Consider the following 13,803-nt stretch of genomic DNA (forward strand, 5'->3'; position numbering starts at 1 on the left):
CTTAAACAAATCAAAGCTTAACCCCTTATCTTAGTGAGAGATGTGAACCTTCAGGTTTCTTTTACCAAAGTAAATACTGGCTCTTAGAAGGTACTGGCCTTCCAAACTGAATAGAAAAACTTTGAAGATAGGGCAACAAGTCCCCCCTCATGTTTAAAGCATCCTTTGCTCTCATCTCAGAAAGCTGGTCAGCTGGTCAGGATGCCTCCTGGAGAAGAAGAAAATGGTTGGATGGATGGACTTTTGATATAATGATAATCCAAAATTCTATCAAAATGTGGAATATAAAATAGGACAAAAGACAAAAAAAATCACTATGGAAGTGTTTAAATCCACATAATCGTAAGGTTTTATAAAATTATCTCACAAAAAAAAACAAAAACAAAAAAAAACAGCTAGTGGCTGCCATGCCCAAGTATTTCAGTGGAGGAATAAAAAACAAAAAACACACAATCTTAAGAAGGTTGAAGCAAAACCCCTTGGAGAGTTTGGATGGGATTCACAACAAATGCACAGTAGCCGAGGTCAGTATTTTGGCTGCCACGGCAAAAAAAACAAAAATAAAGAGGCATTTCAAGGACATGGATTTCAAATGTAATTTTCCTTTTACCAAAACCACTCTGCAACCAAGAGGTCAAAAATGTCAGATCTCAGCTAAGAAGAAAGGGGACTAGACTGGCGACACAGCCGTCTCAGATAAAACTAAATTCAGCAATTCAGATGGAAAATTCATCCAGAGACTGAGAGAAGAGTAAAACGAAAAACATTTCCAAACTACTTAAGTTCCTGTGTGAAGCTTCAACAGTCAGATGAGCTGCAGAACCATGCCATCTACTGGTGAAGGTCCTAAAAGCAGCAGTCTACCAGGAAGTTTGACAGCACTTAATTCTTCACAAAAACCTCTAAGAGATCTTTATTTAATTTTTCAGTGGAACTGGATGCCTGCCAATACCTCCAAAAGTACCAATACCTGGTTTAATGACAAGGGCACCAATGTGTCTTACTGGCCAGATCCAAACCCCATAGAAATCTGGATAATAATGCCATGAGAGAGTTGAGAAACCTCAAGGTACTGCTTGCTGCAGTGCCCCAGGATAATGGCCTCCATGCCATGCTGCCCTTATGCAGAAAATGTTCAGACTGCATCTTTGATGCATTTATTCTACCCTAGAAATCACATCACATTGTGTAATAAATCTCTACACAAAGTTTTACATTTTGTCTTTAAATAATTTTGCTCTCATTGGAAATGATCAGGATGCACGTCATAACTTAATTCAACATAATGTTTAATACAAGCCAGACCTACCCGTTATAAATATGGAACCATAAACAACTTCTTTCAACAAGCAAAGCAGCAGCAGTCTAGAAACAAATTATAACATCACTTAATCAGAACTGTTTTAAATAAAAAACAAAACTCTGCATAACATTTTGAAACTTGTATTAAAATGCCTCTTTGAATGAGGAACCCAGCAGACAAGGCTGCAGCAGCTGCACCTCAAACTATCCAGGTGCTTGTGCTCTTGCGGTCGGTAGACAAATACTGTTTGCTTCTCAAAAAAAATGCACAACTGAAAAAAAAAAAACCTTTGTGCATGAAAAAATGTTGCTGTTTGCCTTGGAGAGGAGATCTGGAGAGTGGCATTCAGAGGAATGTTTTAAAACTTTTCTGTCAGTCCTGAAGATGGCAGCAATACAACTTGTACAGATATTGAACCCACCAAAGAAAAAGAGCTGCAGGTCACCATGATATGCTCTAATATGATGTAATGTTGTTTCAGTTAGCTTAATTTGTTGTGGGATATTTTTCACAACAACCAATGTGTAAACAGAATGACCAATACACTTTAATTGTCTCGATAATAAAACCAAGAATCTTTTCATCATGAACAACTCCTGTGGAAATTTGACATCATCCAGCAGCACGAAATATTATACTCTACATTCACTCCATTTATTATTGTGTGCAGTTTAAAAGTGGGAAGTTTACCTAGTGGAGATTAAGGATTGAGAAAGAAAATGAATCACAGTATAGCTGCAGTCAAGTGAGTGGCCAAACCTTCAGATTTCCATGATCAGAGGCTGCATGGATCACTAGTCACACCAAGGTCAGCCAACGGTGCATCAAAGATTGATCACCAGCCTTGGTCATGCTTTCTGCTGGGATGAGCTGAGCCTGCACCATTCTGGCTGAATGATGATGATTTACAGCTTTTAGGCTTTCACTTGTTTATGTTCCTTTCTTTTTATTTGTCAGTTGATTTACCTCTGAGGAGGTGATGTGTCCACAGTTTTTGAGTTTTCTGTTTGATTAATGGGACATCCATCCATCCATTTTCTTGCACCCTTTTTCCCTCAGTGGGGTCGGGAGGGGTGCTGGTGCCCATCTCCAGCCAACGTTTCGGGCGAGAGCCAGGGTACACCCTGGACAGGTCGCCAGTCTGTCGCAGGGCAACACAGAGACACACAACCATGCACACACACACTCACACCTAGGGGCAATTTGGAGAGGCCAATTAACCTGACAGTCATGTTTTTGGACTGTGGGAGGAAACCGGAGTACCCGGAGAAAACCCACGCATACACAGGGAGAAAACTCCATGCAGAAAGACCCCAGGCCGGGAATCGAACCCAGAACCTTCTTGCTGCAAGGCAACAGCTCTACCAACTGCGCCACTGTGCAGCCCGGGACAGATTTAGCTAAATACAGCTCTTACATATCAACACAGCTTGGTAGCTGGTGCTGATATGTCTGGTTACAGACCTTCTGCTGGTTTTGTAATGTGTTAAACCAAACTTCCTTCAATTTGAGAATGAAGTATATAATGTATCACATACAGGAAATGAAAATGTGCTTTAGATAAAATATAAATGTATGACAAAACTGGAGACTTTTTTTCTAAGGATTTTATGTGGACAACCAGCACAATGTGGAATACAATTTCGAAAGGGATCCATGTCACAACTTTCTATGAAGGGACTTCAATTCAGTAATGAATTGAACAGAGATGTTTGTCACTTCAGATATTTTTTGTAACCAAAACCTGCTTTGAATATCTCCAGAGCCTTCTCCCTGATCTATCTGCTTTGTTCCTTAGTTTTCATGATGCCATTTTATTTGCTGAAGATCTCCAACAAATCTGTGAGGTCTTTACACAACAGCTGGTTTATGATGACAAGATTAAATTGCACACATGTGGGCTCTTTTAGTGGATTATTTGATTTAGGATACACTTTGCTGGATTTATCTGGGAGTATCAGAGTAAAGGGAGCTGAATAGAAATGTTCCAATTCTCATTTTAAACACTAAAAAACATTTTTTTAACTTTCAACATCACTATTATGCAGTTTATTAAAATCAAAATAATTGAACTGTTGAATTCTACCTGTAATAAAAAAGAAAAAATGTTTCTGAATGTATTTTCTTGTTAATGACGCTGCTCTCTTTTATTTACATATATATATATATATGTAAATAAAAGACATATGCATATATGTCTTTTGTATAAAAGAAATACATTTCTCCTGTATATTGACGGAGAGGAATGAGTGTAGTTTTGTAGTTTTTTGAAGCAGTTTAATCAGTATTTTATATAAGATGGACACATCTCTGCTGTCAACCATATAGCTGCTGTTTTATAAACACAAATCATTAAGCTCATACACAATGGGTGAAATGTTACTCCATCCATCCATCCTTTTCCACTTAATCTGGGGTCAGGTCGTGGGAGGAGCAGCAAACAAAGAGACTCAGATTTCCCTCTCCCCAGCCACTGGAGCCAGCTGCTCCAGGGGAATCCCAAGGCATTCCCAGGCCAGTTGGCAAATGTAGTCCCTCCAGCGTGTCCAGAGTTTTCCTCTGGGTCTCCTCCCAGTGGGATGTGTTCAAAACAAGTCACCAGGGAGACATCCTGTTTGCTAAAACAAAAGGTCAATATGGTTGAAGAATGCAGTGGCACCAATGACCATGAAAGGATTAAACATCTATGAAAATTTATGGAAAAAGAGGTAGAGGGTTGTAAAAACCAGCAGGGGGCAAACAAACACCAGTGTCCACATCAAGTGTTATAGAGTTCGAAGAAAGACCTTCCTACTTTACAACCCCAACCAACATTCCTGCAGCCATTTTAATCAAATGTTCACAAGTCATTATGTCATTTTAACACATTTTACACAAGTCACCACACTTCAAGGCATTTTTAGCACAAAGCTAAATTTTGATTTTTTTTCCCCCTGAAATGTTTATAAAAGGACTAGTTTAACCTTCCTTTGAGAAATTGAGAATGCAGCTTTTGGAGTTGCAATGGTTTATTGCATGTAATTTTAAAATATTTAAGTTAGATATTAGGTCAGAAATAAGTCAAGTTGTAGATTGAAATACTTTTGATCCCACAAGAACAAAAAGCTGGCAGTGACAGTGATGATGATGATGATGATGATCAGGGAGGTGGGGTCGTGGACAATAGTGCAGACCGTAAGGAGGCAGCTGTTTTCTGGTGGTCAGGTTCAGGACAATGTGATGGCCAGCAAGGATGTTTTGGGGGATGTAGGCGTCCTTGATCTTGAGGGATCAGATTTCTTGCAGCTCGTCAGCAGATAGGGGAGAATGTGTTCTGGGCAACAGGGTTTTGCTAAATCTGGAGAATGGACATCTGATTTATAAAGCTGTTGCTGGCAAGTGCCCAACCTTTCCACTGTAAAGAGCAGGCACAAAACAAAGGGACTTGAAGGACAATGGTTTATAACAAATTATCAAGACCAACTTAATAATTTGCAGTCATAGGCTCTAGCTTAGCACATATACTCAAATACAGTCACTCTCCTAAAGTTGAAAGTTATAACAGGAGCTCCTCAAATCCAGGCCCAACTGCAGTTGTTTTAGAACATATGACGCATTTGGCAGTCTTGTAATAGATGTATGATGCAGACACATCTAGTAGTTGTAGGACACAAGACAGAGGTCTGAAGTTAAAAGACCCCTGGTCGGACATTAGAGCTCCTTTGAGTTCAGCTTTAGATTTCTGCAAGTCAAAAACAGATGAAAATATGAAAAGGCATCTGAAGAACAGCTCACCTCATTCAGCAAGTAGAACAAAAATATGCTGTGAAGCAAAAAAATAAATAAAAAAATTAAGATCTCAGGTCAGCTTTTTATAATAATTTAAAGAGATGTTTGGTTTAAATTCCATACATCAGTTTTGAGCACCCAACAGATATGACTGCACCAGCTCTCGACAACAGGAGCAGAGTTGGTCTGTCACGTCACGTCACGTCACACCACACCACACCACACCACACCACACCACACCACACCACACCACACCACACCACACCACACCACACCACACCACACCACACCAGATAATCCAGCTGTGAAGGAAAGCCTTCACACCTCAAGGCAAAGAAAGCATAATATGCTTTTGCTTTTATGGTCTTTTCACCAGCAGGTGGCTCCCAGGTGTTATTAATCTAGCAACTCAGTGGGAAGTTGAGCGGGGACAGGAAAGCCTGCTGCTCACAGATGGGATCACTTGGTATGATTATCTTTTGCAGGAAGTGCTTATTCGGTCCCCTCCAATGAAAAATGATCAGAGAGGAGGATAAATTTCTTTGCAGCTTCATGGATTCTTTCTGCTGTGCAGTTTTATTAAACTCCACAGAAGAAGAAGTAGTCAAAGAATTTTCTGTATGAAAGTTATACTTTCGATGGGAAAAATTCTTAACTTTAGTGTATAGGACACTGGAAAACACTGACAACTTTACAATTATATATATATATATATATATATATATATATATATGTTTAATGAGAACATGAGAGAAGAACCGCAACAGGGGTTTATTTGTTTTATATTTATTGCATTTTCTTTTGAAAGACCTGCTACTTCTCCTCAAAGAATTAACATATGAAGTGTCAAAATGATAGAAAATACTGTAAATGTAAACCAAAATGAAATCAGAGAATAAGAAATTAAGAAAGTAGAAAAAAACGCATATTGCAGTATAAGTCCCAGAACTGACTCTCAGCGTTGGAGTCTTTCTCCATCTATGTTGGTAAAGAACATTGATGCGACACCTTTTAAAGGGGACATAGCATACGAAATCTGCTTTTTTAACCCTTAAATACATGATTTGTGTGCTTTAAGAGTACAGGAGTGCAAAAAACAAACAAAAAAACAAGATGCTCTAAAAAGCTCTGTGGAGCCCTCATTTATCCCTTTTATATAGGCATCTAGTCATATATATAAAGTATGGCCTATAATTTATATAAGCCATAAAATAATGATTTACATGTAAAATGGAAGGATGTAAAAGCATTATATGTCCACTTCAACACATACACACTCGTTACTGATTGAAGATTTGTGATAACGAGTGTCAATCAAATGCTACAGTGTTTTCATACTGATCTAGGTAGCTTCCAATAATTAGGAACAAGGGGTTTCTGTTTGGTTACCATAGTTGAAAGAACGTAGCTCTGACTGCTTGAATGACATCTGTTTTTGCAAAAGAGTGAGGAATGTGTGTGAATTCAATGAGAAAAGGCAACCACATTTGCAAGAGGTGTCTTCTGGTCTGCTGGGTTTGTGGTGATAACTGAGTGCAGCACATTTCCTTAAGCAGGTCAAAGCAATCAAGGAAATCTGTAATTGGGGAAGTAACAAATATCCTATTATTCAATTTCTGCTGACACAGGTCACTGCTATTCGCACAGCAGTGACCTGTGCAAATTAAAAGTATGTGAGGTAATTCTCGCTAACAATATTAGCTATATTGATTTTGCTTTCATATATTTATAAAAAAATAAATAAATTCTTGACCGCTTTTGCCAGTTTTATGTGCTGCAGCCGTATAACTTAAAAGAGAATGCCAAATGACATTAATGAGGTCATGTGCAGAAGTCACGAGAAATTTATATCTTAACTTTGGAAGACTTGTCTGCACAATATCATCGTGTATGAAGAGAAAGACACTGTGACTATGAAAGCGAGCCAATTAGGGAAGATTTCTGTCATCTTAAAATACTCCAAGAAATGTTTAAGTGAATGTTACTTTATTCATCTCCATGTCACCATGACTTCATCAGCGTGACACAAGTCCAAAGTTACATAAAATGAAGATTATGTTAGTTGGGGATGATCAATCAATCAATCAATCAAATTTTATTTGTATAGCACATTTCAGCAGCAAGGCATTTCAAAGTGCTTTACATAATTAAAATAAAAACAGCATGTGACATTGAATAAACAGTGAGAAAGAGAAAGAGATTTTGAAAAAAAAGATTAAAAAAAAATAAAAACATTAAAACCCGCACCCCTTTTAGGAATTCAGTTAAACGTCGTTTAACTGGGACTTTAACCCTCTGGGACTTTAGTCAAAAACACAGTTTGACAAGGACTCCAACCTTTAGGTTTTTAGTCAACTGGGACTCTAAACCCCGTAGGACTTTAGTTAAACGTCGTTTAACTGGGACGTTTTCCGGCAGGCTTTACATCAATAAAATGTAAACACTGAGAAATAAAAATAAAAATAAATTAATAAATAGATAAAAAGTAAAGATAAAAACATTAAAAACATCAAAGACATCAAAACCCGCACTCTAATCCTAATTTAGCCATAAGCAACTGATGAGATGAAGGGATGAATGACCTTGATTTGGTCATCTGGGGAGAATGATGGAGGGCTTGGGAAGTGAAGACACTGCGTGGGGGTTTGGTCTTCTGGAAACGGTTCCTCTTATTTTCCCCAAGCCAACATAGGACCCCCAAAAGAGTTTGAGTTAAATCGCTGAGGTTGTTGTGGATGGATGAACGGTAGGCCTGGGATAACCAGCGAACTAAAACTTGAATCGTCTGATTGGAGATAGCCTGACTGGATGCTGAAGAGCATCCATTCAGGATGTCAAACTGTCTGCTGGCAATGAACAGATAAAGTTATTTTTGGCCAAAATGTATATGGCACATGGGTATAGAAAGGTTTTCTCATTGTCTTCTTCTAGGAGCTGTACTGCGAAACCCTCTGTTTGTTGTGTCTTTTAGAACTGGCATTGGTCTCAACAATTAGCGAACAAATCTGTGTATCTAAGATAACATCATACAGGTTGAAATGAGAAAATTAAATTTTGAAAGACACAAAAATGTCACAAAGAGTGCAAGTCTGCACAGACTGCACAGTTCTACGCTCTGTGTGAACAGTCTGATGAAGTAAATTTAATTGAAGTCATTCAAACTGTAAATTACAGAAGCTAAATGTTCATGATTTTCCCATGCAGTTTAACTCAACCAAGAAGTCAAGTTTTATCAATGCATTTACTTAAAATTTACCACCAAATGTTAACAACACAAGAGACCTAAATATATATATATATATATATATATATATATATATATATATATATATATATATATATATATATATATATATATATATATATATATTTTGCTGAAACTGCACAGAACAAGTCAAATAGGTGTCATGAGAATTCTGTCTGAGGCACAAGCAGAGAGCTAACATCAAACTGAATCTAATAAAGCTTCACTGAGTCAAACCCCCTGCTGGCAGCTCGGGAGCTGACAGTCCATCCTGGGAAAGCAAGTGCTGTCAGACACAGGTCACAAATGTGACGACCGCTTTGTCACATTTTGTTTTGCGATCACCTTAGATTTCTTGACCACAAGACATGCAGAGGACAGAGTGCTGTTTGCTTGGAACTCAACATGTCAAAACTTTCTCGCGCACAGTTTTAACCATCAGAAAAATAACTAGGCCCACACAAAGAGACACATTTAGCATGGCCTATAAACATGTCAGGGTTCTCTCAGGTGGCTGTGTGTGGAGGAGAACGCTCCCTTCACTGTCACTATCAGAGATCTCAGCTCATGAATTCTCCTCAATAACCTGGAGGTGGAAGAAGGAACCCTCAGGCTAATGAGGGATTGTTGCTGTTGAAAAAAAATCGAGACAGGTTTGGTGTACGCATCTGCCTATCAAGCAAGAGATGGCAGGGTTTCATTTTTTTTTTTTTTTTGTTTTGTTTTGTTTTAAGAAAGTGGGATTACATTTTCTCTCTTTTAAATAATAATAATAATAATAATAATAATAATAATAATAATAATAATAATAATAATAATAATAATAATTTTAAAAAAACTAGAAAGGAAAAGAAATATACCTTATTGTCCATCAGTGTGGAAATTCAGATCTGGCAGCTGCAAAGTCATATGCATAAGTGAAGGAAGCTGTGTGATTCACACAGGTAAAATATAGTAAGAAAAGTAAGAAATGGAGACGGTACAGTCAGGACAGGTCTAGAATATGAGTAAAAAAATATTGTAGTTATTAAAAATAGCATACTCAGATTCAAAGAAACAGATAACTGAATAAGAACATTTTTATAGATTTCTTGTGTTCAAGGTGATAATGTACACAAAATACATGAATAACAAAATATTTGTTAAGAATATTTTTTAACAAATAAAACAAAAATATTTTATTAACAAAATTAAAGAGTGAGGGAAAAATACAAGAGTGAGGAAAAAATGGGAAAAAACAGTGATGCCTTTTTCAAACAAAAATATAAAAATCTTTATTAGTATTTTCATAATTCCTGGCTTTTTGCTGGTTTTTTCACTATTAATCTTTGATGATGAGCACAAAGTATTAATAGTTGCAAGTGCTCCCTCTGCCAACACCCTGATATTTTGCTTCCTCTGCAGATTCTCCACGTCTCCAGAGAAAGATGTGCGCCCTAAGCTTTGACACTACTTGTAATTTCTTTATTTCTTGAACATGTAATGATTAATGTGTTTTTTGTATGTCCTGGAAGTGTAGAGGTGATTCCATCTTTGGTAATAGTGTTATAATAGGCCATATTGTCAGTCAAACCTTTGTGCTTGGGCCAAATGTTCGGTTAGTGAAGTGGATAATTATCTAGTAGAATCATAATCATTACTTGTGGGAAGCTGAAGCAATTACTGGGTGGATTTTCTGGGAAGGTTTTATGTTTGACAAAAGGCATTCTCTGCTACAATTGGCCACTTTTTAAAGAATTTGCTACTGAATAAAGCTAGCAATGTTGCTCCATTTGCCTTTTCAGCTGATTTCATTCAATGAATTTGCTTTTTCAGGCAAAAAAAAAAAAAGCTTATGGATTTTAAGCATTTCCAAGCCCCCACATTTTTTCAAACTAAACAGAGTAGAGGGGAGTCAGGCTATTTTTTTATTTTACTTGAGACTTACTTGGAAATTGACTTTTTAGGACATTTCCTAACCAGAACTTAACCAGAAACATGGCTATTAACACAGCTAAACACGAGTTTAGCTTTTCCAAAGTCAATACAATTAATGATTCAGTATTTTGATTCTGAAAATACTGAATAATTTCAATTAACTAAAAAGTGCTTCATTGATTCAAAGTTGGATTGTAGAGAAAGTGTTACATTGGTGGTGAAAAAAGTACCATGGTGAAATTTAAGAGCTTTTTTTTTACTTCACATAACCTGGCATTTCAAACAGTTTTTTGTGGACCATGAGTTATGTAGATGAGCTTGCATTTCACACACTCTACATCTGACTGACAGAGCTAAAACAAAAGATTCCTGCTACCCCCTGATAGTCACACTTGACCAAAATGTCACCGCTCTGAAACACTACTCTGTCAGGCCTGAAGTCACAACTGCTTTATTCAATCAAAAATTTGGCTTTTCTGTAAAAAAAAAAAAAAAAACTCCCAGCCTTTTGCTGAGTTTTAAGAGGCTTAAAATCTTCAGAGGATGAAGCGAGATGAGATGAAAAAGTGCGAGGTGAACCCTCAGAGTCACACAGGGCTAGAGAGATGAAAAACACAATTGAGGTAAAACTCTGAAACCGAATCCTTGTCTCAAGCAACAGCAAATAAAATAAAAACTCGACTGTGAAAAGTTTAAAGTATAGTCTCAAAGAAACATTTTTTCCCCCCATCCATTCTTCCTGCTGCGCTCCACAGCTTCACCTCAACTGACAGCTCTTTCTTTTGAAGTGACATCTTGGAGGCGAGTAACCATTTCCGTCTCTTTTCTGATCTGTTTATTTGTTCCTGCTTCCCTTTCAGCCTCGCCATTACTTTCCGGTCCCTTATTTGCGGCATTCATTCTTTGCAGCTTTCTACCAGTTTCTCCCTCTGAAATGCGGGAGCGTGTCATGCAGAGTGCAGAGCGTTATCAGCATCTGCTCTCGGTGTCATTATGGAGCCCAGCAGCTGAATGGCAAACAGACTCTTTACTATTCTATGAGCACATGGAGCTCCTGTACTCCAATCTGCTGCAGACCACATAAATACTGCAATAATTGTAGATGGTTCAAGGTTGGCGTTGCCGTAACACCTTCGACAATAAAAAGTCGTTAACAAATTAAACTTTTATTGCAAATGTAGTAATCTTAACACAGAAGAAATTACACATATCTGGACTTAAATCTAAGGGCAGTTTTTAAGAAGGTTAAAATGATCAACCCTTTAAAAAATAAATCAATAAAAGTTGATGGTGCCAAACTCGCTGATCTTCTTCAGTAATTCCTATAAAATAAATGCAACCCAAGCAATTTTGGTGATTGGAAACTCTCTGTTTTGTATTAATGAGAGTTTCTCAGAAGATTCTGGATGAGTAATCTTTCTTTTTCCCTGGGTTGTCAACATGACATGACACAGAGACGCACTTATCCGCACTTCTAAGTGCCAAAATGCTGCTGGGATTTTAACTGTAATTCACTTCTTATTAAAGGATGGTACCAATTCAAAACACACACCATCTCAGGCACTTAAATAGGAAACAAGAAAAGTCAATTTGATCCAATCATACATCCATTCCAATCCATCCTAGTTATCAAACAATGCAGTCACGTTCATGTCATTATTAGTGATGGATTGGCTTCACAAAGTCAGCTGTTTTGGCACCCAAAGAAGATAATAATCTGTATTAGACAGCTGAGACTGATCCAGAACGCTTCAGCTCGCGTTCTCACTAAAACAAGGAAGATGGAGCAGATCACTCCAGTTCTTACGTCCTCACAATGTCTCCCTGTAGCTCAGAGAATAGACTTCACAATGCTGTTGTTAGTTTATAAATCTGAATGGTTTATCACCACAATACATGAAAGATCTGCTGTTGTCGTATCAACCTTCCAGACCCCTCGGGTCTTCTGGTTCTGGTTCTGCTCTGCATCCCCAGAACCAGAATCAGACATGGAGAGGCAGCATTCAGTGTCTATGCACCACAAATCTGGGATAAACTTCTGGAAAGATTGTAAAACAGCTGAAACACCAAGTTACTTTAAATCTATCTTCCCTGCTTTTGAACTATATTAAATGAGACGCTGACCAACATTTTGATGTCAGTCGGCCTGGTCAACAATTGAATGTAATGTTTCAGTTGCTGACTGTGTGTCCTCCATGACTTTGTATTTTTGTGTTTTTATGATATAAACCACTTTGAGCTGCCTTGGTGCTGAAATGTGCTATACAAATAAATGTGATTGATTGAATGCATTTTATTTAAATCGTGGCTTTAGGGGAACACAAGTCAAATAGACAAAATATCAACTTAATGTACAGCCCTAATAAACAGAAACAAATCCTATATTTCAAGATCAAAATATGAGATAAATGTTTAATTTATCAGCTGATGAAATACAATATTGTTTTAAATATGCTATCATGAAATGTTTCAATGAAACACTGAGACCTGCACAGACATTAAAAAAAAAAAAACTTACCAGAGATCATAAATATGCAAAGCTTTGAATAGCTCTGTTCACTGAATGTGCACCTTGTGAACAATCTGTGGGGAAAAGAATGTCAGCAGAAAATCTTTATACACAAAAGCAAAGTTAAAAAAAGAAACCAAATTTATTTCAGGCTCAGGTTGGGGGGGGAAAAATTCCCCTTTGATTTTAGTCTTGCATCTCAGACTGAATTTGAATAGTTCATTTGGAAATAAAGGGGAAGAATCAGAAGCTTGAATCTAATTGTCTTCTATCGATTTCAAGAAGACGTGTTTGACTAGTCACTGCAGGAGCCACCACCCACTCTGAACATGAGGATGGGCATATTTTAGTCTCGTTAAAGGATAGAGACAGCAACTCTATCCCACCAAGCAAAGTCTGACGCGGTTAAGCAGGGTTTCCCCTAAATAACTACAAATGAGGAGATCAGTAAGGCATTTCAATACAGTCAGGTTTTTGTGACTTTCAAAAGAATCAAGAAATAGAAATGGAGGATTTTGTTTTACGTGGCAATTACTTTTTCACACAGGGCGAGATTGATTTAGGTTTTGTCCCTTAAATGAAATTATAATGCAAACACTGCATTTTGCATTGACTGATTATCTTGTTTGATATAAAAATAAAAAGTTAAAACAAAAGAGATCTGGAAGGAAGAAAACTTGTCTGTTGAAATGAACTGTACTGACTGCAGAGACACACCACAGACTGCAACAACATTATGACTGCAAAATAAAACAATAGATTGCTCAGAATCTGCATCTACAATTTAATGCATGACTAAAGCGTACCTAAGAATGAATGCCTTGCTTGGTGTTAAATGTAATTTGTGTGTGAATTTACACTTGCATGAACACGCAAAATTATATTTTAAAGACTTAAAACTCGATGAAACAGACAAGACTAACTTTACTCGAACCCCATCGATGCCACATCTGTGGCAATGATGAAAAGAGCTGAATGACTGCAGAGAATGTAACCTTGCAAAAATATCAAGTGAATCTGAGGAATTTAAAAATGATTAAGACTCTACAGGAAGTTGCAGAA

The sequence above is a fragment of the Poecilia reticulata genome, chromosome 6 (genome assembly GCF_904066995.2).
Source record: "Poecilia reticulata chromosome 6, P_reticulata-male-v2, whole genome shotgun sequence".
NCBI lineage: Eukaryota > Metazoa > Chordata > Actinopteri > Cyprinodontiformes > Poeciliidae > Poecilia > Poecilia reticulata.